This window comes from Anopheles coluzzii, chromosome 2 (assembly GCF_943734685.1).
Source record: "Anopheles coluzzii chromosome 2, AcolN3, whole genome shotgun sequence".
Classification (NCBI taxonomy): Eukaryota; Metazoa; Arthropoda; class Insecta; order Diptera; family Culicidae; genus Anopheles; species Anopheles coluzzii.
The window spans coordinates 69,696,705-69,724,372 of NC_064670.1; the positions used below are offsets into that span (position 1 = coordinate 69,696,705).

The following is a 27,668-nucleotide window of genomic DNA, read 5'->3' on the forward strand; positions in this document are numbered from 1 at the left end:
CCATTGAAGCACACACGAGGATAAGAAACTTACCTTAGAAATTTACAAGGATAAATCATTCCATAATTGAAGAAGAAGGAACACGGCACAAAACGTAAACGAGCAAAGTACGGGGCACAAGAAATCACACATCACTCCAACACATCCTTCCACAGTGAAAGTTCTGGACAGACTGAGGATGCCTAACACCCGGATGAGCGCGATAGCAGAAAAATCATGGGCGATCGAGAGAGATGTGTAGTCTCGGTTCAGCGGAATACGCATGCAGATGCATGCGTGTGTGTTACTCGAAGGATATCGGTTTCCCCTTCTCCCGTTTTTCGTTCATAGGCCACACGATCGGCGTTGTGCCGTCCAAAATCTAGAGAAAGAAGACATGCTCTCTCGCTTTGGCACACAGGAAAGTTTTCCAATAGCTTCGGTTTTGCTGGTTGGGAAGGCTCACTTTTTCGCGCGCATAAAGCAAAATGTGCGCGAAGGCGAAAAAACCCGAAAGCGCTTCGTGTGGCCCTCTCTCGTGTTTCTAGTTTTATTCTCACTAGCATGTCATCACTCTCTCCCAGTTTTTCGGATTGAAATGAGAAATCACTCTCTTGATTTGGTTGCGGCGGCCTAGCTGCTTTACACTATTTATTTCTCTTCTTTTTGCAGTTCTCACAAGAGGATTCACACATGTGTTCTCACATACTTACATACACACACACGGTGGTCGGTAGACTGGCGCGGCTGTTTCCAATTCTGTCTTCTCTTCTTCCTCTCTCTTCACACCGCGCTGAAGCCCGTTTGGTGGTGCGCGTGTTTAGCCTGCTTGGTTCCGGAAAGAGGTCATCAAATTTGGCGCGCCTCAACCGCGGTGTTGCATGAAGGCTGTTGATGAAAATACACAATTAATACACACACTTTGTTGAAAAGATTACACTTTATTTGAAGATGTGACAAACTTACCTTTGTGCTTGAGGATCAATTGAACATTAACGCCTGTGCACACAGTGTCGCAATTTGAAGAGGTTTTGGGAACAGCTAGCGGTAGCAGCACACGTCTGAAACTTGTAAAGTGCAATGTTTTAATTAGAATAAATGTCACATAGCACTAGACACTTAGAAAAGGACACTTGCCGAAACAATTAGATGATAACAATTCGTCCTCCGATAAAACAGAAAGAACACCGCGGATGGTCCAGTACGGAAAAGTGTTTTACGCAGGAAAAATAGTTCACGCAGCACCCAAACACACACTCTCATGTCCACGGTTCAGAGCACACTGAAGTCGCTCTTTGACTTGGATGGAAAAGAGCAAACACCCAGATGAGTGCGATGGAAGAAAATGACTTGTGTTCAACAGGGATGGGTAGAATCAAACACACGAAGTGTGCAGGAGAATTCTCTTCGTGTGGCAAGAGAGAATTGACTAACACCCTGATGAGCGAGAACGCAACAAACGTTGTGGAATGTAGAAACGGGATAGGAATAGTAAGCGAAGGCAGTTTGTGGACATGTGGACAGGGGGTTGAAACTGGGAGAAAAAAGCTTCGGTTGCTACTTAGGCAACTTCCCACCGGTCACCAGCACTCAGAGATCCGCTGAGATTGAAGCTGCCCAAGTAGCAACCGAAGCTTTTTTCTCCCAGTTTCAACCCCCTCATGTCCACAAACTGCCTTCGCTTACTATTCCTATCCCGTTTTTACATTCCACAACGTTTGTTGCGTTCTCGCTCATCAGGGTGTTAGTCAATTCTCTCTTGCCACACGAAGAGAATTCTCCTGCACACTTCGTGTGTTGGATTCTACCCATCCCTGTTGAACACACGTCATTTTCTTCCATCGCACTCATCAGGGTGTTTGCTCTTTTCCATCCAAGCCAAAGAGCGACTTCAGTGTGCTCTGAACCGTGGATGTGAGAGTGTGTGTTTGTGTGCTGCGTGAAACACTTTCCATACTGCGCCATCCGCGGTGTTCTTTCTGCTTCATCGGAGGACGAATTTTTATAATCTAATTGTTTGGGTAAGTGTCTTTTTCTAAGTGTCTAGTGCTATGTGACATTTATTCTAATTCTAATATTATTCTAATATGCAATGTTTTGCACATTACAAGTTTCAGATGTGTGCTGCTACCGCTAGCTGTTCCTCAAAATACTTAAAAAATGTGACACTGTGTGCACAGGCGTTCAAGTTTCAATTGATCCTCAAGCACAAAGGTAAGTTTGTCACATCTTTAAATGAAGTGTAATCTTTTTAACAAAGTGTGTCTATTAATTGTGTATTTTCATCAACAGCCTTCATACAACACCGCGGTTGAAGCGCACCAAATCTGATGACATCTTTCCTGAACCAAGCAGGCTGAACACGCGCACCACCACGGGCTCCAGCGCGGTGTGAAGGGGGAAGAAGAAAAGGCAGAATTGGAAACAGCCGCACCAGGCTTCCAACCACCGTGTGTGTGTATGTAAGTATGTGAGAACACATGTGTGAATCCTCTTGTGGGAACTGCAAAAAGAAGAGAATAAAGAGTGTGAAGCAGCTAGACTGCCGCAACCAAATAAAGAGAGTGAATTCTCATTTCAATCCGAAAAACTGGGAGAGAGTGATGACATGCGAGAGAGAATAAAACTAGAAACACGAGAGAGGACACGAAGCGCTTTCGGGTTTTTTTTCGCCTTCGCGCACTTTTTGCTTTATGCGCGCGAAAAAGTGAGCCTTGATCAGCGCGATGGCTCCCATACAACGGCCTTCGGCTTTGCTATCTGGGTGGCTTTGAAGCTGAGTTGGCGAAATTATTCAACCGATCCGTCGGGTCCCGAAGCCGAAGCAAACCCGAAGCCGAAGCAAAACCCGAACGGGGTTCGGCACGACCCTTCGTTAAAATAGCCCCCTCCCCCTTTTTGCCAGATTTTCTTTCCAAAATGAAACAGTGTCACACACATGTAGTAGAACAATTTGATTTATTTAAGCAAATAAATTTTAAGCAATACGGCCTTTTTGGACCGTTACTCCTGAATAAAAAAAAAGCAAATAAATCGGTTTAATGAGTGGCGCTGGTGTGGCCAAATGTGTGCATGTGTGTACTTGCTCCACTGAAAGCCGGTATCGCACCAGATTTCGGGTGTCGCCTTGTGCGTGTGTGTGTGTTATTGTCACAGCACACTCGTTCGTCATTTTTTTTCGTTTTTTCGCTTGAGCCACTCGATTTCGTTCTTCGCTGATTTTGGCAGCGCACGAAGGGGGTTCGGTTTCAACTTCCAACAACAACAACCACACGAGGGAGCTCGTGGATACTCACGAAGGGAAAATCACTCAAATTAGAGCGAGAGTCAGAGAAGCGAAAGGTCAATATAAAATCTTCGGCTTTTGACCGTTGGGTTTGTACGGCTGGCGCGCGGCCGAGTATTTTAACGTGTACAGGCGGTCCCCGAGATACACGGTTAATGGGGACCGAAAACGGCAACAAAATACCGCGTATCTCGAATTTCCGCGTAAGTCGAATCTCGTGGTTTCCAGCTAAAATATCAGTAATGTTCGTGTAATTTTGCAAGTAGGGGGAGGTTATAGTTACTTTATGAATTAGTTGATATGATTCTTACTGAATATAACAGTTTTAAACCATTTGAAATAGTTTTTAACATTCGATCAAAACGGAAATTATTTGGCAATTTAAAATTGATGTGTCAAATCAGTACAATTTGCTCAAAGAATTGTCAAATTTAGAAAACCGCGTATGTCCGAATCCGCGTATAAGAGGTACCGTGTATCTCGGGGACCGCCTGTATTGTGCTTGTCAGAAATGTTTATATTCTGTACTATTTATATTAGTGTTTTAATAAAGTATCTGATAAGCCAAAGACACAACAGTTATACTCAAAATAAGTTATGGCTTTCGTACATTTGGTAATACTGCTGGCGGATGTGTTGCTCCGTCGAAGCACCCAACGCCAGTGCTTTACACCGAGTCGGGTATATTTTTTAGCCGGACCGGAGAGTGTTTCCTGCTATTAAGAAACGAGCGATTATGAGGTTTGAGTTTGAATGCGCTTCCTTTATTTAGGTTCTGATCTCTTATATAGGCCGGTCTCGTAGTACAGTCGTCAACTCGTACGACTTAACAACATGCCCGTGATGGGTTCAATCCACAAAATAGACCGCGCCGCCATACGTAGGACTGACTATCCTGCTGTAGCATATCTGCTATACAGAACTTACAGAACAGGCTCTAGATAATAGATCTATTTACATACAATATTACCCACCTTAAGAGATAAGAAATGATTTTATTAGTTAACCAAAAAAAAATCATAGCAAATACTCAGCTAAATTAAATGAAAAGAATAACTTCAATCATTGTAATTCATTACGTTATTCTATTAAAGGGGGGAGGTGTAGCATATCTGCTATACAGAGCTTACTATAATTCACACTATCAGCTATAGACACATTGTAACACACTTCGGAAAGCCAAATCACACCATTGCGACACGTTCAATATAACACATCAGCAAATCAATCCACACCATAGCAACTCACCCAGACCATACCGTTCATAGAAAAAACAATTGAGACACATTTATCGAAAACAACTGAAACGCGCCCGTTCCTTGGCTAGAACAGTTGAAACTTTCCAGAACCTTTGTAAAAACACTAAAAGCGCAACATAGGCACAAATTGATAGACACCTCACTCCGATACAATGTATAAATTGCACCTCCTATCAATAACCTTTAATTAGGACAAAAACACATTACAAAACCAAATGTACGAAGCCCATTGAGTATAAATAAAACCAATTCCGACCATGGCAAGTCAGATTCGTTCGGACTGTCCGGATAGGACTATGCCCATCCAACATCTATCGACTTCTCATTTAAAGAGTTTAGTTATGTCCCCCTACCCAAGGTAAGGCCTCTAAACTCCAACGTTTCCAGTAAGGGAAACCTCCTAAAGGTTTCTATGATCGCCTGGACGATCAAGTGTCGAAAAGTCCGCTTCGAATAAAGTGTTATTCAACCTCGATACTTGTCAGCGAAACACTGACCTACCGCGATGGTACGCGTTGATCAGTTGTACCGTTGTACGCTCATCAGATTACATGGCGACCGTATCAAAAACCGAACATACTATATGGCGACCATAGCTATCTCCAAACCTACTACACTGCTATGGGGGGGAATCAATTAGTCACTGAAAGCCAAGCCCACAAGTAGGTACAGGCAGACCTTGACCGATATCAGTTGTTGTGCGAAAGAAGAAGGAGATCTCTTATATACTATTCAGTTGCTGATCGTCAGCTCAGGCTATTGCAACTATGACTATTTTGATAACAAGTTTTAATTTATACTTAATGCGACATGTACATATGGTTTATGAATTGCGTAAAGCAATTTCCTCGTTTGAATCGTGAGAACGGTTGACTACCTGTTTATGTTTGTTGCGTTTCTGATGCGCGCTATTGCTTGAGGCGTATTTTGCTTGATATGTATTACTTCGCTACATCCGCACATACGCTTTTACTTCACAATGAGGTCGTACGCAACATTTGGTTTTGATATGTGTTTTGTCCTAATTAAATGTTATTAATGGTCATTGTTATTAGTAACAATTTATAAATTGAATTGGTGTGAGGTGGTTGTCGATGTGTGCCTATGCCGCGGTTTTACTGTATAGCGAAAGAAGGTTTCAACTATTGTTGCAAAATAATTGATGTTTTCGTCGCTGAGCTTATAAGTTGCTTTGGTTATTATGCGTTTTTCGAGTGTTTTCAAGAAGTGTATCACATTTGTTTTTATATGAACGGTGTGGTCTGAACTCTTCTAGTTGCGTTGTTATGGTATGATTTGATTTGCTGAAATTGTTATAATGAATGTGTTGCAATAGTGTAGTTTGGCTTTCCGAAGTGTGTTACAATGAGTCTATAGCTGATAGTGTGGTTCATGATGATGATGATTCCCACCTCTTACTCCGACAATGGATTGAGAGGAACGAATTTATTACTAGGATATTAAATTTTCAATTTTGAAGATTATTAGATATTCGGCAAAATCAGGAAGCTACAGTCTCATCCATAACAGGTGGAAACGGTTTACAGCCTACAATATAGTTGGCCACTTTAGGTCTTTCCATCTCAAAACCCAACTCATGAGTCCATAACGATCCTCGCGCGCGTGTGGATAGATTGTCGTCTCAATAGATTGTTGTCTCTGTCATAAAATTTGTTTCTATACATTATTTGTATTCAACAAAACAAACAAAAAATAATTTGAAAATCTCATCGACATCACTCACCCAAGTAATGACAGTGCAGTGTACTAAACAAAACAAGATACAACGGTTATCTTACAGTACATTACTATGGTCATCTATGAATTATCTTTATCTAGACTTAATATATATCGCGCAAGACCTTTTAAAGCTGTATAGTGGCTGCTGGTTTTGCTGCTGCGTTCACCCCACATTACGGGAAGTGCTGGGTCAAGTAGCTCTTTTCAAGAAATGGAGCGAACCGCTCGCACTCACCAAGGTGAGCGGTGAGCGCTAGGTAGCTCCCACTGAGCGAAGTGTAAATGTGTATTGTATGAAATTTACTGCAATGAGCAGGGAAATTTACTGCAATTCAACCGGAAAGACTGCGAAAACTGGGCATTAGGGAATTATCCGTTTCTCACATATGATATGCTATATATGTACTTCTCATTCGCACTGGTGGTACCTACACAGCACATTTTTGAAGTTTGCTTCAGTAATATTTTATACTGAAAGCTATTCAGTAATAGATAGTTTTGCTGAATTTCAGCATTAATTTTATGTTCTTTCTGTATAAAGCACGGGAAATAAATAACGGGTTACGCCGTGCACTTTAGTTTAACACTATATTCATACAATTACAATATTCATACAATTTACACGTAACTCTTGGTTCATATATAAAACAACCCCCAATCGCACGCACGCACCTAACCGCTTGATCATCCTTGAAGTGACGCTCTCGTTTTTCTCGCGTCGTCGTCCCGGCTTCGTGTCCTGCAACACGATCGCGATGGCCGCGCCTGTATCGCTGATGGCTACCAACGTCAACGGTTGTCGCTTTTAGCGAACAACCCAGAGTGGCAATGTCGCGCGATGCTGGTTCTGTCCACAACATCTCCCCCTGTTAAGATAGCTGGTACTGGTTCAACCAACGTGGAGGTCTTTTATTTCTAGAAGATCGACGTGGTGCTTGTACCAGCTGCGTTCCCTCATTATGATCTTCCAATTGCTCGGCAGAATTGTTATCAGCTAACAGGACAGGAGATTCTTCTTCAGGTGTCGGTGAACATGATGTGTACACTGAAGACGAATCAGACAACGATGATGACGATGACGGTAAGGACGTAGACGATGCTGACTCAGATGTAGATAATAATGTAGACGAAGGTGACGATGATGGTGAAGACGCGAACGATGCTGGCTTAGAATTGGGTGACGACACAGACGATAACAATGGCGTACACTGATTTACGTCGCTGGATATCGGTGATGTTTTTGGCTGTACATTCCACGTTCCCAAGAGTACATCCAACGCCATGGGTTGTGAAGGACGATTCGATTGATGGAAGCTTACAGAACGCCTGCGCATTTGGTTTATATGCCTACGTAGTATACGCTGGAAACTAGTTTTAACCTCGTACATAACGCTACCGCATCTCCTTGTTACAATTGCCGGCTCCCATTTCCAATTGTTTCTATGAAACGTTTTGATGTATACCAGTTCTCCACAATGCAAAACCCTCATATTATCCGGTACTCTAGGCTCATTGGAAATAGCAGTGGGTCGCAACAGGTCAAAACATGTGCGCATTTGACGCCCTAACATGACTTCGGTTGGTGATTTGTTTTCATCAATGGCTGGGTTTGGAGTGGATCGATATGTTTGCAAAAATAAATCTATTGCCTCACGAAGCGAAGTATCATCTGAACAAATCTTTTTCATTGCTCTCTTGAACGTATCTACGAACCTCTCAGCTTGGCCGTTAGATTGAGGATGAAAAGGTGCCGTTCTTAAATGTTGTATGCCATTACTTGTGCAAAAATCAGCAAAAAATCCGCTTGTAAATTGCGTCCCATTATCACTCACCAGTGTAACTGTTGCCAAAACGTGCAAATATTCCTCTTAAAATTGCTATGGTCGCTGAAGCAGTAGTACTTGATGTTTTAATAACCTCTGGCCATTTGGAGTAAGCATCTACGATTATAAGGAAATAATCTCCCTCTACTGGGCCTGGATAATCGATATGAACTCTCTGCCATGGAGATGACAAATTAGGCCACATGAGGTGAATGTGCTGGTGTTTTCGCTGCAGTTTGACATTTCTCGCAAGAAGCTACGCATTCGCTTATATCACTATCTGTTGAAGGCCAGTATACGTAGCTACGAGCTAGCGATTTCATTCTTTGAATGCCAGGGTGTCCACGGTGAAATTGCCTAAGGCATCTTTGCTGCAGGATATTTGGAATTACGACTCTCTCTCCGAATAAAATACAATTTTCAACTGCTGATAAGGCTTCTCTTCTTGCATAAAATCGTGATAATTCTCCTGCATAAGTAGTATTTTGAGGCCAGCCCTTTTGTATAAAATGAAATACTTTGCATAAATTGGGATCTTTTAGTGTCTGTTTGGCGATCTCCATGAAGCTAATTGGTAAGGATGAAATATTACTGATGACGACTGACTTTACATCCTTTACATCCTCTCCAATTCCAAATTAGCTATAATGTAATCTTCATATGGCTTGTTGTGCTTGCTTATTAGTCGTGATAATATGTCGGCATTGCCAACATTTTCCGTGGATATATATTCGATTTGAAAATCGTACATAAGAAGGGTTAGGGCAAAACGCTGCAATCTGTTAGCAGTGTAAACAGGTATTCCTTTCTTTTTACCAAATATTCTCAAAAGAGGCCTGTGGTCTGTTTGAAGGCGAAAATGTCGACCAAATATCATTTTGTGGAATTTGGTTACCGCAAAAATGATTGATAACCCTTCCCGATCGATCTGACTATATTCTTGCTCGGCTTTTGTAAGCGATCTTGATGCATGTTGCACAACTTTCATAGTACCGTCGGGCATCCTGTGACTTAAGGTTGCTCCTAGACCAACAGAAGACGCATCAGCTGCTACTATTATCTCGAATCGTGGATCGTCTACTTGGCCTACTTCCGAACAATTCTATATCTCGCTGAAAGAGTCTATTATATGCCTGAACGAATCTACAACTCGCTGAACATGTCTATATAATCCTCGAAAACCCTGTATAGTTTTGAACTTTTCGAAGACCTTCAGGCACTCTGCTGACCAATCAAATTGTTTCCCTTCCTTCAACAATGTATCTAGTGGGTATCGTATATTACGCAGATTTGGGATGAAACGACCATAGTAATTAATCGCCCCAAGAAATGATCGTACTTTGCTGACATGTGACGGTGCTGGTGACGTGTGACGGTGCTGGACGTTGTAATGATCGCTTCTACTTTGGATGGATCGGGACTGATGCCATTTCTATCTATTATGTGCCCTAGATATCTTATTTGTGACTTATTGAACGAGCATTTATCGACACGGATTGTAAAACCGTACTCCTGAATACGACCTCTAGTGTTTGAAGCAGAGTTTCATCGTGCTCTTCTTGATTCGTACCTACGACAATGATGTCGTCCATATAGCTGCAGACGCCACGTAGACCAACAAGCATCTTGTCCATCAGTTGTTGGAATGTAGCGGGGGCTACCTTGATACCCGGTGGCAGTCTGTTGTAGGAATACAACCCTTTGTGTGTGTTGATCGTCAAGAGACTCCGGCCCTGCTCTGCGATTTCGATCTGAAGGAAAGCATCCGTTAAATCAATTTGCGTAAAATGAATACAATTACCTAGTTTGGCGAATATGTCTGCTGGTAATAGAAGCGGATACAGTATCGGACAGAATGATAGGACCCTGGTTTTTTCAACGCAGCATGCACCTGTTGGGACAGGTTTATGTCCAAACTTGGCTTGCTGACAACAATGTCAAAACAATGAAGTGGCCTGCCCTTAGCCCGGATCTCAATCCCATTGAGAACCTCTGGGCAATATTCAAGAAGAGGCTGGGTAAAAACATACCGGAAGATTTGGATCACCTCTTCGATCACATGCAAGAGGTGTGGAGCAAAATTCCACATAAAACGATCCAGAATCTGGTGATGTCGATGCGTCAACGCATGATTAATGTCATCGTGGGTGACGGCAATAAGATCAAAAACTGAGCTTATTGCATTTTTGAATAGGGATCACTGCTCGCGAGGGCGGTGGTCCTGCTAATTACAACAAAAACCTAACCCAAAACACAAAAAAACTAGGGGAAAGCGGGGCAAAATGGGCATGTTAAGCCGTTTTATTAACTATAATTTGAATTTACCACGAAACAATGTTATTTTTACACTATTAGATGCTTTTACTAGTTAACTATGAGATAAAACTACTGTAGCATGCACATGCACATGCTATACTGTCTATAATCAATTCACACGCAATTCTCATCACACTTAATAAACACAAATTGTCAACACCACACAACACACAAAAAAGGATAAAATAACCACTCAAGAAATTAACACAACCCAAACCACATAAATAACCTTACGCCAGGAATTGTAAGTCAGCAGAAAAACCCTTGTCCAAAAACACTTAAAAACACACAACCCGCACACAGCCCCGTAGGTGCGAAAACAGCAGAAAAACATTACCCAGCACAAAAACGTTTCAAGTGCGTAAAGTGTAAAAAACACAGCATTGCATAATAGCAACCAACAGTTAATAAATAATGAAATAGGAGACACCGTACCTCGTGTGTACAAACAGAACCGTTAATCGTAAGCGTAGGAAACAAAACACCACGTAAGCGCCAGAACCCAGAACTGACCTTACAGAATAATTGCAACCATATGTTAACCGAAAAACCTAACCCTCAGCATAACCGACACAAAGCGAAAGTAAACGCAAAATCGAATTGAAGAAAGGTACCGTATAAATAAAGATGCAAGATGAGACCAGGACGTACGGAGACAGTGAAAGCGACAGTTACGCACAGTACGTACAGTTGTAAAGTGGTGCTGCTAAGTCTTGGTCGGTCAAGTCTCGATTTGTAAACAAAGAGAAATGTGTATTTAATTCAGTTGTGTTTGTCCGAAACCTCCACCATCGTACTCTAAGAAGTATTCCTGAGGAGAGATGTATTGTTGAATTACCTGTCGCGTAAAAGGTAAACATATTACATGGCGACCGTGAATTTTAAGCTGTAATCTTCGGATGTTCAAAAAAAAAAAAGTGATGAATGAAACCCCAAACACGGACAAAAAATGCAAAGTGGAAACGTTTTATAAAATCGCAAGTGCTTCTGAAATGACTTGGAAAGTGATTAATTACCAACAATAGTGAACTGCGAGTGAAAACCAATCATTTTCAAAATGGGAGGCAAGGCTGCAAAACCTGAAACAAATATCAAAGGAGACCATGATCTTACAATAGTCCAAACTCAGAATATTCATACAGAATATCATCTGACTCAGGATTTAAAACTAAACATTATTTTAGGGCTGCTAATCACCCTGTGCATTGTTAAAATAGCGAAAACTTGTTACAAACAACTTCGTAACCAAGCGCAAAAACACGCTTTAAAAGTGCTTACGCTACCAAAGTAGCAACGTAAACATTGAATCGAGAACAGTGAGTGAATGATATACGAAAAAGGTGATATGCTATTTGACCCACAAAAATAGGTAAAGGCTGTGGAAAAGTACCGTAAGTTCACCAATGCAGCTATTGACCGCGATTAAAAAAAAAAAACAATTATGCGCGTATGAGAACCTACCTCAACGTGTAAAAACACTGTGACCAGCGGTATGGTTTGGAACAGCCGTTCCCAACGCGGAAGACGAGAAGAATAAGCAAGAATGGACATACCCCGTCCCAACCCGGACGAGACATAGAGGCTGATGATGAGATCGAGACATCGGGCATGACTCCAGCTACGAGAACTCCAAGGTACTGCATAACCATTAATTTATAAATTAATATGATGAAGAATGAAACAAAAAATAGAACTACTAGTAGAAAGATTAAAACAACTGCATGATAATCTAAAACACATAGACAGATGCTACAGACAGTGCGCAATAAGTACATATAATTAAAGCGCTAAGGAAACTTTTAAAAAACTACAAGAAAAGTTAGTTAAATATGAGAATGAAATAAGTGAAGAAGAACTAACGTACACATCTAAAATTGCTAGAACACTATATAGCGACATAACTAAATTCATAGCAATTCACAAACAAAAGTTTACAGTTTCAATTAATAACGTCAGTTTAGGAACACAAACAATGGCGACGTTTGACCTAAAAGAAGCTTCGGCTGTAGTACCGACGTATAATGGATCCGCAGACCAATTACAATCCTTCCTTAGGGCAATACATTTTGCAAAGAGAATGTTTCCGGATAACCAAGAGGGACTATTGGTAGATTATATTTACACTAGATTATCTGGTAAGGCGGAAATGGGAATAAAACCCAACCTTACCACAGTACAGCAATTAGCAGAGGATTTAAAATCACGCTGTGAGGAACAGGTAGAACCAAGCAAAGTAATAGCTAACATGAAATCATTAAAAACTAAGGATACACAAACACTTTGCAAAGAGATAGAAGAGCTTACAGAAAAATTGAAGGTTCTCTACCTACAAAAACAAATTCCAACCGAAGTAGCAAACGAATTCGCAATTCGAGAAGGAATTAATTCATTAATAGATAAAGTGTCAAATCGAGATGCTAAAACTGCTCTCACCATTGGAAAATTTACAACTATAAAAGAAGCCACTAAAGTAGTAGACGAATGCGAATCTAGGCAAGACAAAGCTCAAGTACTTGCTTACCAGAAGGCTTCAGAATAACGAGTTTTCATCGAAAAAATGCAAAATAAAACTTTATGTTTTACGTGATGGTATTTTGACACGCGGGGCAAAATGGGCATAGCCCTGGGGCAAAATGGGCATATGTAAACAAACCGTGAAACGTCAAAACACTGGGGCAATATGGGCCACAACAACAGGGCTTAGGTAGCGATCATAGCTATTTTGCATGCGATGTGACACGTGATGTAGTCAATGACGAAACTTGTTCAGGTAGTTTTGTGAAACTATAGCTGGTATCGCGAAAGAATTGGTTTAAAATTAACAGTCGTTAAAAATTAACCAGAGTCGTTAAAAATTGCTAGAATTTGGCATCGCGAACGCATTGAGTTCATTTGTTAATTTTAACGACTGGTCCTATGCCGCCGTTAAACAAACGACTGTCAAGAGCGTATGCGATACAAATTAACAGTCGTTTAATTATACTGCTCGAATTTTTTCCCCGTGTTTGCCTATATGCGATATCGAGCAGTCGTTAACTGTTTTGACGATCGTTTATTTTACCAGGAATGAACAACAAATGAACTCGGTTAAACCAAAATGAACTTTAAACGACTGTTAAAATGTGTTCATTTATTCGCGATGCCGGCTTATATATGTTTTTAAGATGAGATGAGATGATTAAAGATGGTTTTTGTGGAGAAACAACGATTGTCATTATTTATTTGTAAATTTTACTGTTCCACCATGCGAATTATAAGGCAATACATCCTTAAAATATCAATAAAAACCAATTTTTTATTTATTATGTGTAGCCCCTTCGAATTAATTTTAAAAAGTAAGTGATTCTTTCTTATAAATAATAAATAAATTTTTGAATAAATAAACTAAAGCAATATGGAAATTACATCGTTTCTCGTTTCTTCCCATATCGTTTTCTTTCCATCTTATATCCCTGTATTATGTTTTATTATGTATTATGTTCAAACAATCTATTTTTCTGGCTAAAATGGATTCGAATGAGTATTTTATGCTTTTTATTACTAAATAAATTATTTATTTATTTACTAGTTAATTTATGATGCTTTACATTAGCTGATTACAGTAATGCTTTATATTTTTATCGATTTATTTTGTTCATAAGTTATCGCTGACGGTTAAAACTTATTTAGATTACTGGGTCAAAACATTCATCCGCTCAATCGAACGATTAAAACGGTTTGGCTGCGCCGACAAACAATGCCGCAATCACGTGTCCGATCAGTGGCCGATCGGAATGTTGACGACGTAGCGTTTTTAGAAAATGAAAATGTTTTGGAATTAATTATAAATTACGTATAAATGGTTAGGTATAAATGGGGAAAAATTACAGCAAATAAAGACAGTGTTTAACTTAAGCCTTTGATGGCACCAGTCAATCCGAGGTAAGCTTCGTGTTTGGCATAAGTCTTCTTTCTTCTAATATGCCTTCGTGTTCTGCTCGGTAGAACAATCTTAGCGGTCGTACCGGTTTTCCAAGTTTTTGAGACTTATAAAAGTTCTAAGAGTGCCAAGCGCTTAATAGATTAACTAAGGGCAAACATGTGTGAAAGTTCTATGAAATTCATAAACGTTTAAGAACCACCATCTCGAAATTAGACTGTTCGTCATCCTTAGACGTACTTTGCCGATCGTCGAAAGATCCGAATAGTCAGTTCTTACTATAAAAGACGGTTCGCATGGGGCTTGAACTCACGATCCTACGACGGGCATGTTGTTAAGTTTTATGAGCTGATGACTGTACCACGGTACCCGTCTAGTATGTCTATCAGCCTATAATACGATGGTATGGTTGATTTTGAAATCAAGTCTCGTCAGGAATGGGTTAGTATAATTTCCATAAATTTCACGGAGCTACATTTTAATTATTGGATATTATAACATTATACTATATTATTACATTTTAAATGCCTTTTACCAAAACCAATCACTTCCATATGGTTGCAGTCTGTATCACTAAAGTTTCATAATGCTAATACGATACAAAAACACTATTGAGTACCTAGATTTAATAGTTCAAATAAACACTTAAATCACGAAATATAAATCCATTTATTCCTAAATTAATAGCAATTGATTTCATGATTTAATTCAAATTATAATATACATCATATTTTTATTATTTGGTAAGATGAAAGAATTCCAACATTATTTACATGTTTCGCATTCTAGGAAACAAGTTGCATGGAACCATTGGAAGCAAAAACAGCATTTTGTCCAAGCTTCACAATTTTTTGATGTGCTAAATACATCGCCACACTTATAGCACAGGATATTTTGTATCATTGTCTGATTTTTTTTGCTGAGTTTTGTTTCTTTTTTTAATGTTTGATACATCTTTTAATGCAACTTGTTGTAAAAGATTCGTCCTGTATTTATTTGAAGTAAGCTCTGCAGATTTTCCTTGTCGATTTCGGCGTGGTTTCTGTTTTTGTGCTGGTGTGCAGACAGGTGGAGGAATGCTAATATTATCTGAGTCTGCTGTGTCAAAATAAACAAAAAGTAACGTGATGTTAGAATAACATACAAAATTAATTCAAACATAGCAATCGGCAAAACATCAATTTGGCTATTGTTTAGTGTAGCGTTTAGTGTCGGCTCTAATGGTTGTATAGTTTCTGCTATATTTTGCTGTGTTATGAAATTGTTGACAACAAAATCATCTTCTTTAAAAACCGATGGGTTGAATGGATATATTCCTGTAGCAGAAAATCCATTTCTTGCAGTTGATCTGGTTGCAGCTTTTTCAAACGCTTCTTTTACTAGCGACGGAATGTTATAGAGTGAAACTGATTTTGCTACGAAACATTAGAAGAAGACATATAGTTAGGAAAAAAACTGATAATTGGTGTTGTTTGTCAACAGCGTCTCTAATTTGACAGATGCGTTGCGGAGATGTGAGAGAGAAGGACATATAGCGCCGGCCAAGTAGCGATAGTCGAAAAGGTTCATCCCGAAGGAGTTGCGTGCAACGGATGAACTTGCACAAGCTAAGTAGAATGACCGTTATTTAGTTTGCGTGTGGTTTTAAAACAGGCACAGTGATGATAAACGACCTCTTTCTACCATTGTGCCAAGAAGATGTAAGTCAGTGTATTTTTAATTTTGAATTTAATTTAATTTTGAATTGAATAAAAAAATGAAGTTTTCGTTTTTCCACTGCGCAAAAGAAAGAGCTTTGTTGCTGGACACAATAATAGGTAACAATGCATAATAATTACCTGGGTTATTTTTCATAAAAGTTCCAATAGCAGATGAATAGTAAGTTTTCAATGGCCCCATAAACGTTACATCTAACGGCTGTAGTTTATGAGACGTGTGTGGTGGGATTGTTATGATTCGATCAAAGCTGTTTTTTGCTTTTTCCAACAACGGCCAGTTTTTTGTGTGGCTTGAATGTCCGTCCATAACTAGCAGTATCGGAGAATCTACAGTTGGTCTCGTAAATGCTAAAAAATGGTCGAACCATTCCATGCACGTTTCCATAGTGCTCCAGCCATTCTTACTGCAACCGAACTTTGATCCTTCTGGAGCACCAGTTTTTAGACCTTCGTTAAGTCTTTGTCTAGCATAGATGTTTATCGGTGGTAAATAGTCCCCCGATGCAGACATGGCCATAATTACAGTAGTGTTAGTGCCCCTTTCACTGCTAGATATCACTCCAACTTGATGTTCTCCCCTCTTGGCAAGAACTTTGTTCGGTTTTGTTTGTACCTGAAATGATTGAAAGAGATGAATAAATATGCTTTTTATACAAAAAAAATAAAATACATACTGTGGAGAATCCGGTTTCATCCATGTTCCATATTTTGTGCGGAGGAAAATCTTGTTCACTTAATACCGTCTCCACACATCAAAAAATTCTTTTACGCTTTCTTTGTTAAAACCTCTAGCTCTAGCCAAAGATGTATTTTCTGGTGTTCTTACTGTAATGTTGGGATGTCGATCCATGAATCCTTTCAACCAATCCACTCCTGCGAGCCTAAGAGATTTATTGAATGGGTGCGCTATATTGTTCGATTCGGCTACCTCGAAAGCAACACTTCTCATTTCTCTTGGCGTCAGCCCATAGCATTGTTTCGCCATGGTTATGATGTGTTTTTCCAGTAGGAGTTCTTGAGCATTCGTAAGAACAGGTGAATGTGAACCCAGGCTCGATTTTGTATTCTTGTCTTTTTTTAAATATCGGTCTAGAGTGGTCCTAGGAATACCAAATTCCCGAGCAACGCTTTGTTGGGAAGAGCCAGATTGAACTGCTAGAATAGCTGTTTTCAATTGTTGATCCGTCCATGACTGACGGTTGGATTTTCTCACATAATTCCGAACCATTTTTCACTATTAAACTAAGATTCATGAACTTTAGTGAACTTTTGATTTCTGATATGTTTTAGTCGATGTGATGACGCATTAACAATACTCCAATTTGACAGCAAGCAATTTGACAAGGTTAACGGTGATCAGGGTACGCATATCTTGTAGCGCGTAATTTTACCGCAGGCAACGCATGCTTTTTTGCCGCATGCTTTTTTGTATGGGATTTGACATTGATGACAATATTAGTGAATGTGGTGATAAGGCTAAATTAAAGTTATTAGATAAGTTTTCAATGCACGTATCTTTGCGATGAATCTTTAATATTTCACCAGAAACAACTTAAAAAAAAATTTCACCAATCAGTTTGCGTTCACACAATATGAATCTTAATCGGATACAAATATCTTAATTTACGCCGGTGGCAGCGTGTTATCATATGCGATTTTGTCCAAGGTGTATTAATTTAGAAGTTTTTTTTATCGCGTTTACCAGAAGCCATCTTTGACAATTATTATTTAAAATCGCATACAATTTTCTATACCACCTCCTGCCATCCCCGATTGTAATATCAGAACCCCTAGCAAGGTGTATGGATATTTGGAGGTGAAGTGCTTCAGAGCAAATTGACATTTCACGACTTGACATAACAATACTGGGGGCTCCGGTATTAAAATCGGGGAGGGCTGAAGGGGGATATAGAAAATTGTATGCGATTTGACATAACAATACTCAATGATGGCGCCTGGAAAACGCGCTAACAATTCACCTCCTTAATAAACACACCTTGACCCCTAGTATTGTTATGTCAAGTCGTGAAATGTCAATTTGCTCTGAAACAATTCACCTCCTAATATACACTCACCTTGACGTTCCGTAAAAATTTTATATGCGATTTGACAGATAACGTCAGACGGCAAATCGCAACGACAGCTCGCGTCAAAGAGCTCGCGTCAAAAAAAATAAAGAGAAATAGACTGCAAGGTCTCTCTAACAATCAAGATGGTCAACCTCTGATTATGATGTCCCACAACATCATAGGAGGACAAACCCCATCACCCAAAGAAGAAGAAGAAGAAGCTCGCGTCAAAATACATGTATAAAAAATTTACTACAAATAAAAACTTGCAAAGCACAAGTTATGTTTGAAAATTTTATTTATCGAAGTACGATTGTACATAAATTATATTAACAAGTTTAAAACACGTAGACAACAGTTTCAATCCTAGGGATCTTACGTGCAATGAAGAATTGTCAAAATGCTCTAGATTTCTAGATAGCGTTTGGCATGCTGCTATTTTCAGATTCAGCCGTCGATATTTGTTTACAAGCAGCAGCTGCAATATAATGTAGAAAATGTCGATTTATGAAGCGTGGATTTAAAATGTTTTTAGTGCTAAACACATTTTAAACACATTAAACACAAAGCCTGGATGGCCAAATGCTCTACATGACGATACCTCCTTTTTACCCATTTTGCTACATTCCACCGCCTGATTTATTTAATCCACCTCGGTCCCAATATGGATTTTGCCTGTTCGTTTCACCTACCCGTTTATGCCCGGTAGCTGGGTTCTGCTGGAATATGGCTGCAAAAACATCTAATGTCTTCGAATATACGCATGAAAAGTTTTGATCATGTTCGACACAAGAGTTAATCGAGTCGAAATATTAAAAATTTAGCTTTTAACATTTATTATTTTATTTATTGATTTTCTTAAAAATATCAAGAACTTCTTACTTCTAAGATTTACTAGTTAATTTAATTTAAACCATGGTCTATATCATAAATTTGGCGTGCGCGTTCATAATTTGAAACCAAAACCATTAGCACTGCTTTATTAGGTAGTGGAATATTATGGTAAAAATATCGTATTTTATCCATATGTCATCTTTGTAATTATCGCATTTTTTCAATGTGTGTAATACAAATTAAACGCACTAACTTCAATCTTACGATATTTCTATTATTTGGAACAACAAGGCACCGTAGCCTCATCTAGAGACATCTGTCAAATCATCTGCCCATTTTGCCCCAAGCGCGACTGCCCATTTTGCCCCAATCGTAACATTTGATTATTTTTGCTTATATTATTTTGAAAACTGCATCAATTCGCATACTTTCTTCACACAAATCGTACAAAAATAAAAAAGCTTTCAAAATATACTCTGTACGACAAAAACACATGTATGAATCATTTGTTAAAGCTTATTTGCGAGGAGGTAAAAATTATATCAATTCACTACGAAATCTTATTTTGCGTTTTTCTTGGTTATTTGTTATGTAAGGGTTATGAAACTTACATGGTATTCATAAAACACTCTAATGAATACATTTTGAGCATTGGAAAGTATCTTTGTACTCAAATAATGCTTAAATAGAGGGTGCCCATTTTGCCCCGCATGCCCATTTTGCCCCGCTTTCCCCTACTAACAAATCTATCCGAAACGACATACTTGTGAAACAAACACACACACCAATACACATTCAAACATACATACACACACATATGCACACACACACACACACACAAACACACACACACACACACACACACACACACACACACACACACACACACACACACACACACACACACACACACACACACACACATACACATACACACACACGCACATACACACACACACACACACACACACACACACACACACACACACACACACACACACAAACACAAGTAACGTGGCAAAACAAGTGCACGGTGCGTTGGAAACACCAGGGTTCTATCTTAATGTCCGATACTGTACTCCTGGGGATGCAATGCTTCTATCTTAATGTCCGATACTGTACTCCTGGGGATGCAATGCTCCATTAAGCCCGGTCGAGTAATCTCCACAGGTTCTTATTTGGCCGTTTGCTTTCCGTGCCACAACAATCGGCGCAGCCCAATCAGAATAATCTACCGGTGTGATTACTCCTAATTGCTGCAACCTGTCGAGCTCTTTATCAACTGCGTCCAGCATTGCGCACGCAACTGGACGCTTAGGGTAGAAAACTGGACGGCAATGCTCCTTCAGTTGCAGATTAACGTTTCATTTTGAACATAGACACATGCCAGCTCCAAAAAGGCGGGGAAATCGTTGTTCCAACTCCTTAACACTCGATGTATGAATGACGTTGCATATTTATTTATTTATTTATCGATTTGGTCAATAGGCACTGACCACAAAGAAAATGCCTCGACCAAATCCGTGCCCAGTAGTCTCAAATCCGCTTCGTTTCTCGACGCTGCTTCTCTCCGATGATGATGTTTGCATTAAACTCTCCGATTATTGGTAGCTCTCCTCCTGATGCTGTCTTAGCGTCAACTGATGACGGTGATAGTGGTGGTGCTCCAATGTGCTTCCATACGTTTTAACCGATGACTGTGATGTCGAAAGCGGTGTCTAGCTGTAGTCGTAGACTCTTGCCATTGATATTGAGTGGCACATATTTCCTCCTCTGCTGGACGCTGTGCACGTTGACAGTAACAGTTCTAGTACTCGTTTGATGTTGATCGAAAGGGTTATTAAAATTGTTGCGTGTGAAACTGGCCTTCGTGACACGTAGTGCATTTATAAGTACGATATATGCAGTTACGAGACCAATGTAATGCTCCGCACAGCCAACAGGGATGGCGGGGGTCTCTTGAGGATGACAGTTTACTAGAGGGATAGGAACGATGGTACTGAAACCGTCTTTGTTGTACTGCGTATACTTGTTCTGACGTGTCACGCTCGATCATAGCGCTGTCGCGTCTCAGATTGATGATGCGCTGACATTCTGCCGTAACTTGTTCTAATGTGGTTTCGGGACGTTCCTCAATTCGGGATAGCAATCTTTGCCTGATTTCTACTTCGCAATCATCCTTTAATCCACAGACAAATACGAGGCATTTGAGCTGTTCCTCAGAAAGCTTCCCGAGCTCAAAGTTGATAACCCCTCGGTTAATGCGACAAGCATACGCTAAATAGTCCTCAGATTTCCCTTTGCACGTATTTAGACATTTGAAGCGTCTATGTAACAGGGACTCCTTGGTGCCGAACAAGTCCGTGAGTTTGATGACTGTTTCTGACAAAGAAAAATCACGTGAATATTTTGGTAAAATAAAATTGATATACCGATCGTGTTCGAGGGTTCCGCATCGTGTTCGAGGGTTCAGTTTGCGCATAAGAAGGCGAACTTTCGCGGGCTGCATCTTTCTCGAACAAATCCTCATATCGGCTGTACCCTACTGCGAATGTCGATCCAGCTTCAGCATCATAATTAAACTCCTTCACATGGCTGCATAGTGAATCCAGAATTTGTTCGGGCGATGTGAGTGAATTTTGGCCTGACCCTGGTCCTTGGTGCTGCATCAGCTGCGTTAAAATATTCTGCTGCTGCGTCATTTGCTGCTGCATGAGTTGCAGAATCTGCATCATCGAAGAATTTTCCGTTAGGGGCGATGGTGGCATTTGCAATGGAGGTTGTTGCAATGGCGGTTCTCCGGAACCATTTTGTAACGGGTGTGGTGCGATCGATGTGTAGCGCCTGATAGTTAGGCAATTAGTATAATACTAGGAATAATCAATTATAGTAAGCAATTATGGTAGCGATCGTTTATGGTATGATAGGAAGGGTAGGAAGGATAGGAATAATTATAGCAAGTAAATTACATAAAAATGCATTAGCTAGACAGAATATCGATTAGATATTAGAATTAGAAGGACAGAATATCGGGCATATGATAAAATAGGATAGGGAGATAAGCTAATAGCCACATAAGATATGTTTAAGATAAATACTTTAAGCCAATAGAAAAACGGTAAATTTTGGCGCGAAAAGGAGTAGTATAAATAAGAGTTAGGAATAGGAATTAGGTCAATAAGGAAAATGTATACTTATAGGAAACGCTGCCCGAAAAATATAGAAGTAAAAAGTATTCCTAAATCGGTGTAGTTATTTCAAGTTAGATGGAAAGAAACCTTTGTCCACCACAGATGGCTGAACATTAAAAACTCCACTAGAACGTCGTTCTTCATCACCACTGATGTTCATTTTTAACTCTTATTAAAATAACGATAATCCTCAACAAAAACAAAATAAATAAAACGCACTGTCCACGAACTTTTTGCTCAACCCAATGATGAGAGCTTAACGTTGTTGTCGTTTATAACTCTTTTTTTTACTGCTTCGTACACGAAATTGTTCCTGCTCTCACTGAAGCGTTTAAAACGTTATTTTCTTTTGCACTTGTAACACTTAAGGCTCAACGATGAGTTTTTCTGTTTTTAATACGGTTAGCAGGGGGGGGGGCGGGGGGTAAACACGATGGCGGTTTTTTTTTTCTTCAATATATATCGCGGGCTCGACTCAATGATAAGGTAAATCTCGTCGCCACTTTTATGTTCTTTCTGTATAAAGCACGGGAAATAAATAACGGGTTACGCCGTGCACTTTAGTTTAACACTATATTCATACAATTACAATATTCATACAATTTACACGTAACTCTTGGTTCATATATAAAACAACCCCCAATCGCACGCACGCACCTAACCGCTTGATCATCCTTGAAGTGACGCTCTCGTTTTTCTCGGGTCGTCGTCCCGGCTTCGTGTCCTGCGACACGATCGCGATGGCCGCGCCTGTATCGCTGATGGCTACCAACGTCAACGGTTGTCGCTTTTAGCGAACAACCCAGAGTGGCAATGTCGCGCGATGCTGGTTCTGTCCACAACAATTAATGTTATGTTTTTTCTGATTTTCAGTCAAACAATTTACTGAATGCATTTCATTAATTAAAATGTTACTGAAAATCTGCAAAATAAGTGTTAAATTTGTCGTTTTACTGGATATTAGTAATACAAATTGCTGAAAATGCAGCATTCATTCTGTCAAACCCACCTGTCAGTTAGTCAGCCTCAAAACAAAACATAATGTGATGCCCGCTTGGTCGTGATGAACAAAAATATGATTTGGTAGACGCCTACAGACACCGCGATAAAATTTCAGGTGGGATCTCGGTTTACGGGATTAATGTGAATGAAATTGCAGCCGTGTTGGTATGTAAAATCTTCTCACCACTGTGCTGCACTTGCTGAAATTTCGTGGTGACCTTGAGTGCTAACAGTATCATCAAACTTGGGTCGAAAAATTACAGTTTAAATCAAATCATCCCTCGTGATCCTCTGTCAATTGAAACACGTCATACTCTTTACACCTCTTTAATGATCCTATTCTATCCTGTTTCAGGTTGTTTAACCACTTTTACTATCTCTTTGATTTCGACTCCTCTCTCAACTCTTTCCGTAACCGTATTTTTTCTTCTAATTCTCTTTAATTATTCTTCTAAGTTTCATTAAGTTTTGATAGTCTCTACGCTCTACCTATGTTTTTTTTTTCTTTAATTTTTTTTGCTAGGTCTAGACTAGTTTAGTTAGGCTTAGTTTTTCATGAATTATTTTATTTATTTGTTAGGGTTTATTTAGTTTTAAGTCTGCCTTATTTAGCCTTGATGGCGGATATTGTATTAATAAATTAAATGAAATGAAATGAAATGAAATGAAATGAAATTATCAAACTCTATGAAACATGAATGAACATGAGCTGAACGGGCTGCCACACAGTGCATCAATAAAAACCTTAATTAAATTTGTTTTCGCCACATTTTAATTTAAACAATCAGTAATATCAAAATATCTTTACTGGAATTTCAGTAAACGAGCTGTCACTTTAGTCAGCATTTAAAATTACTGAACGGTTCAGTAAAAATACTATAGTATTTTCAGTAAAAACTGAAACGCTTACTGAACTTTCAGCTGAAAACAAATCAGTAAAAAATACTGAACTGCGGTACAAAAAATTAGAGTGTACGTTCACCGACATCGGTTTTTGCGCATTTCGGGTATGGTGTGCTTATTCGTTCTGCATGGCACACGTCTTTTGTTATTGATGTCTCGTGAAGTTGCGGTCGTGTCGAATTAAGGTTACCCACTAACACATCGCCTGTACATTGGCATTTTACATTTTGGTTTGAGGCCTCTGCCTTCATTCCACCCGGGTGACTGGGTTCCTAACTCATAAGCGCAGGTTGAGCTGGCGTCGCTTCTGCAGTCCGATCGTTGCTCCTTTCTTTTCACGAGATTTGCACTAACCCATTCATTCTTCACTAGCGCTATGGATCAGCATTGCTGCCTCCGTTTCCGTTTTCGAGAATCGAAGAACAACCGTTCTGATAGCCCAGCTATGATCGTGGATTCTTTTTGAATGGAATGGGTAAAAAATGAAACCATGAGCTTGTGTTTCTTCGCAAGAGTAAATAGATAAAAGCCTATTAAAAAAGAAAGAGTCCCAAAATTAAGAAAACTCCTGAAATCTCCTGTTTCTAGTCGTGAGGTGCATCATCAGCGTCGTGCGAGTAACAGCATAATGCATGGCTGCTGTTTCACCAGAATTCTGTTCTTCGCAGATTTTTATGCTTTCTCCAGTGGCTGGTTGGTGCATGACTTTCGGTTAGGGCCGTGGCATCGCTTTTTCGCATGCAATTTTATTAGACAGCCTGACAAATATATATATATATATATATATTCGTGACGCATTCGTGAGGTGCATCATCAGCGTCGTGCGAGTAACAGCATAATGCATGGCTGCTGTTTCACCAGAATTCTGTTCTTCGCAGATTTTTATGCTTTCTCCAGTGGCTGGTTGGTGCATGACTTTCGGTTAGGGCCGTGGCATCGCTTTTTCGCATGCAATTTTATTAGACAGCCTGACAAATATATATATATATATATATATATATATATATATATATATATATATATATATATATATATATATATATATATATATATATATATATATATATATATATATATATATATATATATATATATATATATATATATATATATATATATATATATATATGGGATTTGACAGATAACGTCGACAAAATCGCACGTCCAACGTTATCTGTCATATCTCATATAAATCTCTTCCAATAATCTCGCATCCGATCAGCGTTGCCACCACCCTTACCCTTTTTAAGGTTGTATGATGACATCTGGTTCCTATGGCTTTCCGTAGTCTGGTATTACATGAGACTGGGTGACTGGCCCCGCGCCCACGTGACCACTTTGTTTAGCGTCGAGTTGCCCCCCCGACGTTCAGGCACCCAGTCTCCCGGGATACCGACCCCCCTGGTTCGCCATATGCCACCATTCGTCCAAGGGGTTGGGTCAAGTCCGTGTACCCAAGCTTGGATATGTGATGGCACACGTTACCACTCTGCACGACAAAGACGTGTCGGAATAGGATTTGGATGCGAGAGCCTGTATTATCCATCAAGGCGCTTCGGATCCCATCCGATTGCAGAGCATCCGCGTTCGAGAGGAAGATGCTTAGGAGGATACTTGGCCCCGTAAGTGTGGAAGGACAATGGCGGAGCCGCTACAATGACGAGCTATACGAGATGTACGGCGACCTCACTGTCGTGCAGCGTATCAAGCTCGCCAGGCACCGGTGGGCTGGCCATGTTGTGCGCATGGAAACCCGTAAAGTCTTTTTAGGCCGTCCACAAGGACAGAGGAGGCGTGGTAGGCCCAAATTGAGGTGGCAAGATGGCGTGGAGGTGTCCGCCATTAAGGCCGGGTTAACGGACTGGCAGAAGAAGGCGCGAGACCATGAGCGGTTTCGGACACTCCTGAGGCAGGCCAAGACCGTAAAGCGGTTGTAGCGCCTGATGAGTTAGTAAGTATGATGACATCAGATACATGTGTAACACGTTCCCTACACCGAACGTTTCTAATACCTACATTAGCAGAAGGGAGAGAGCAAATCGATATGAATGTGCTCTATTTCATTTGCTCTCACTTAGATGAAAAGGATAGGGGCACTCATAAAAATTGAGTGACTCTCAGCTGAGTTACCTTGTTCCACTTCTGTTCTGACTCACAAGGTGGGACTGAATTGGAAGCAATTGTTGCCCGTTTTGTATGGAAAAAGTTGTTCTGTGTAGGGAACGTGTCACAAGTGTATCAGTTCCCTATCGCACACCGCACACCGTGCTCATCGCTCACTAAGGAGCTACCAGATTTTTCACACGGAGCGAACTGTACGCGCTCATTAAGATGAGCGGAGCGATCAAGGTAGCTCTTTCGCTCACTACAAAACACTAAATATAGGGTATGCTATTGCAGATATGAAGCATTTTAAATAACAAACAATTTATCGCATTAGTCGGTAACATTATAGGTAGGAAGCCTTGGCTCATGTGCTCTGCGTGGTCTATGTGCATGTATATCGTTACCCCGGATCATCCTTTCCCCAAGTATTCGGGCACATGTCCGTTTAGTATTTTGTAGATGAACACCATATTTAGGGAGATTATTCATTGGCTGGTATTATTGAATACGTTTGTAGCGGGCGGGGATCCTAGGGATGGCACCACATTTCTTGTCCCCGGTCTTAAAACGCCGTGGTTAAGTACTATAGCAACCAGTGCTGCAAAATGTCATGAGTATCACGAGATTTTCACCAACGAAAACAATGAACATATCCGTGATAACTTGATGCTCATTGCTGATGGTCAATAAAAGTTCGTCATGACATGCTGAACACGACATGTGAATTCTTTAGTCCAACGAGATACTCTGACTGACAAGCTTAGCTTAATGCCGGCGCATCCATAATCATGATTTTTTTTGTGGCTGTGAACAGTGCTGCCTAATGCCACTGTTTCAGTCATTAACACTCATGATTGTTCAAATCATGTTCAAATCAAGTTCAAATCAGATCACGTACACAACTGAGATGATCAGTGACGATACTCAAACAGTTGGAGAATCAATCACATGCTTGGTGACATTTAGCTTAGCACCCAACTTTGGGTCACTCACTTGGTCACGACATTTTTGTCGGCGATAATCGGGACTTTCTTGGAATATACTTGACGCGTGGGCTTTAGCAACAAAATGAGCATGCTTTCTCCCTCTATCTGTTTTGATTATCTGTCGGGTCAAACAGAGCGAGAAAACATGCTCATTTTGTTTCTTCGAACCACTCGCACGCACCGCATATCTCCCGTGACCATTGAGATGATCACCGACTGAAAATGTCGCAACCAAGTGACTGACCAAGTTGGTTGCACACAATATCACCAAGCATGTGATGGTCGCACCAACTGTTTTAGGCTCGCCTCTGATCATTACAGTAGAGCTCGTGACGCTGATATGATTTTGTTTCAACCGGAATTTGTCATGAGTATCAGCCTTACCGGCGAACTCGTTCATTCCTGGGAACGTTCGCCGCGACGCTCATTTTCACTCATTTCATAGCCCTCTAGATCAAAAATTAAAAAACCGTATAGATTTTGTACTGGCCAATCTAGCAGTACAACCCTGTCCACTCATGAGCGACGAATGTTTCT

General features: G+C 40.1%; 1 protein-coding gene and 1 pseudogene across 4 annotated transcripts in view; one reads left to right on the forward strand and one right to left on the reverse strand.

Annotated features, from left to right (window-relative positions):
• LOC120948642 (uncharacterized protein K02A2.6) overlaps window positions 1-27,668 on the forward strand; it is a 112,409-nt gene that overhangs the window by 19,280 nt on the left and 65,461 nt on the right. The gene's annotated exons all lie outside the window — the stretch shown is intronic.
• On the reverse strand, window positions 598-13,713 carry LOC125906513 (uncharacterized protein K02A2.6-like; annotated as a pseudogene).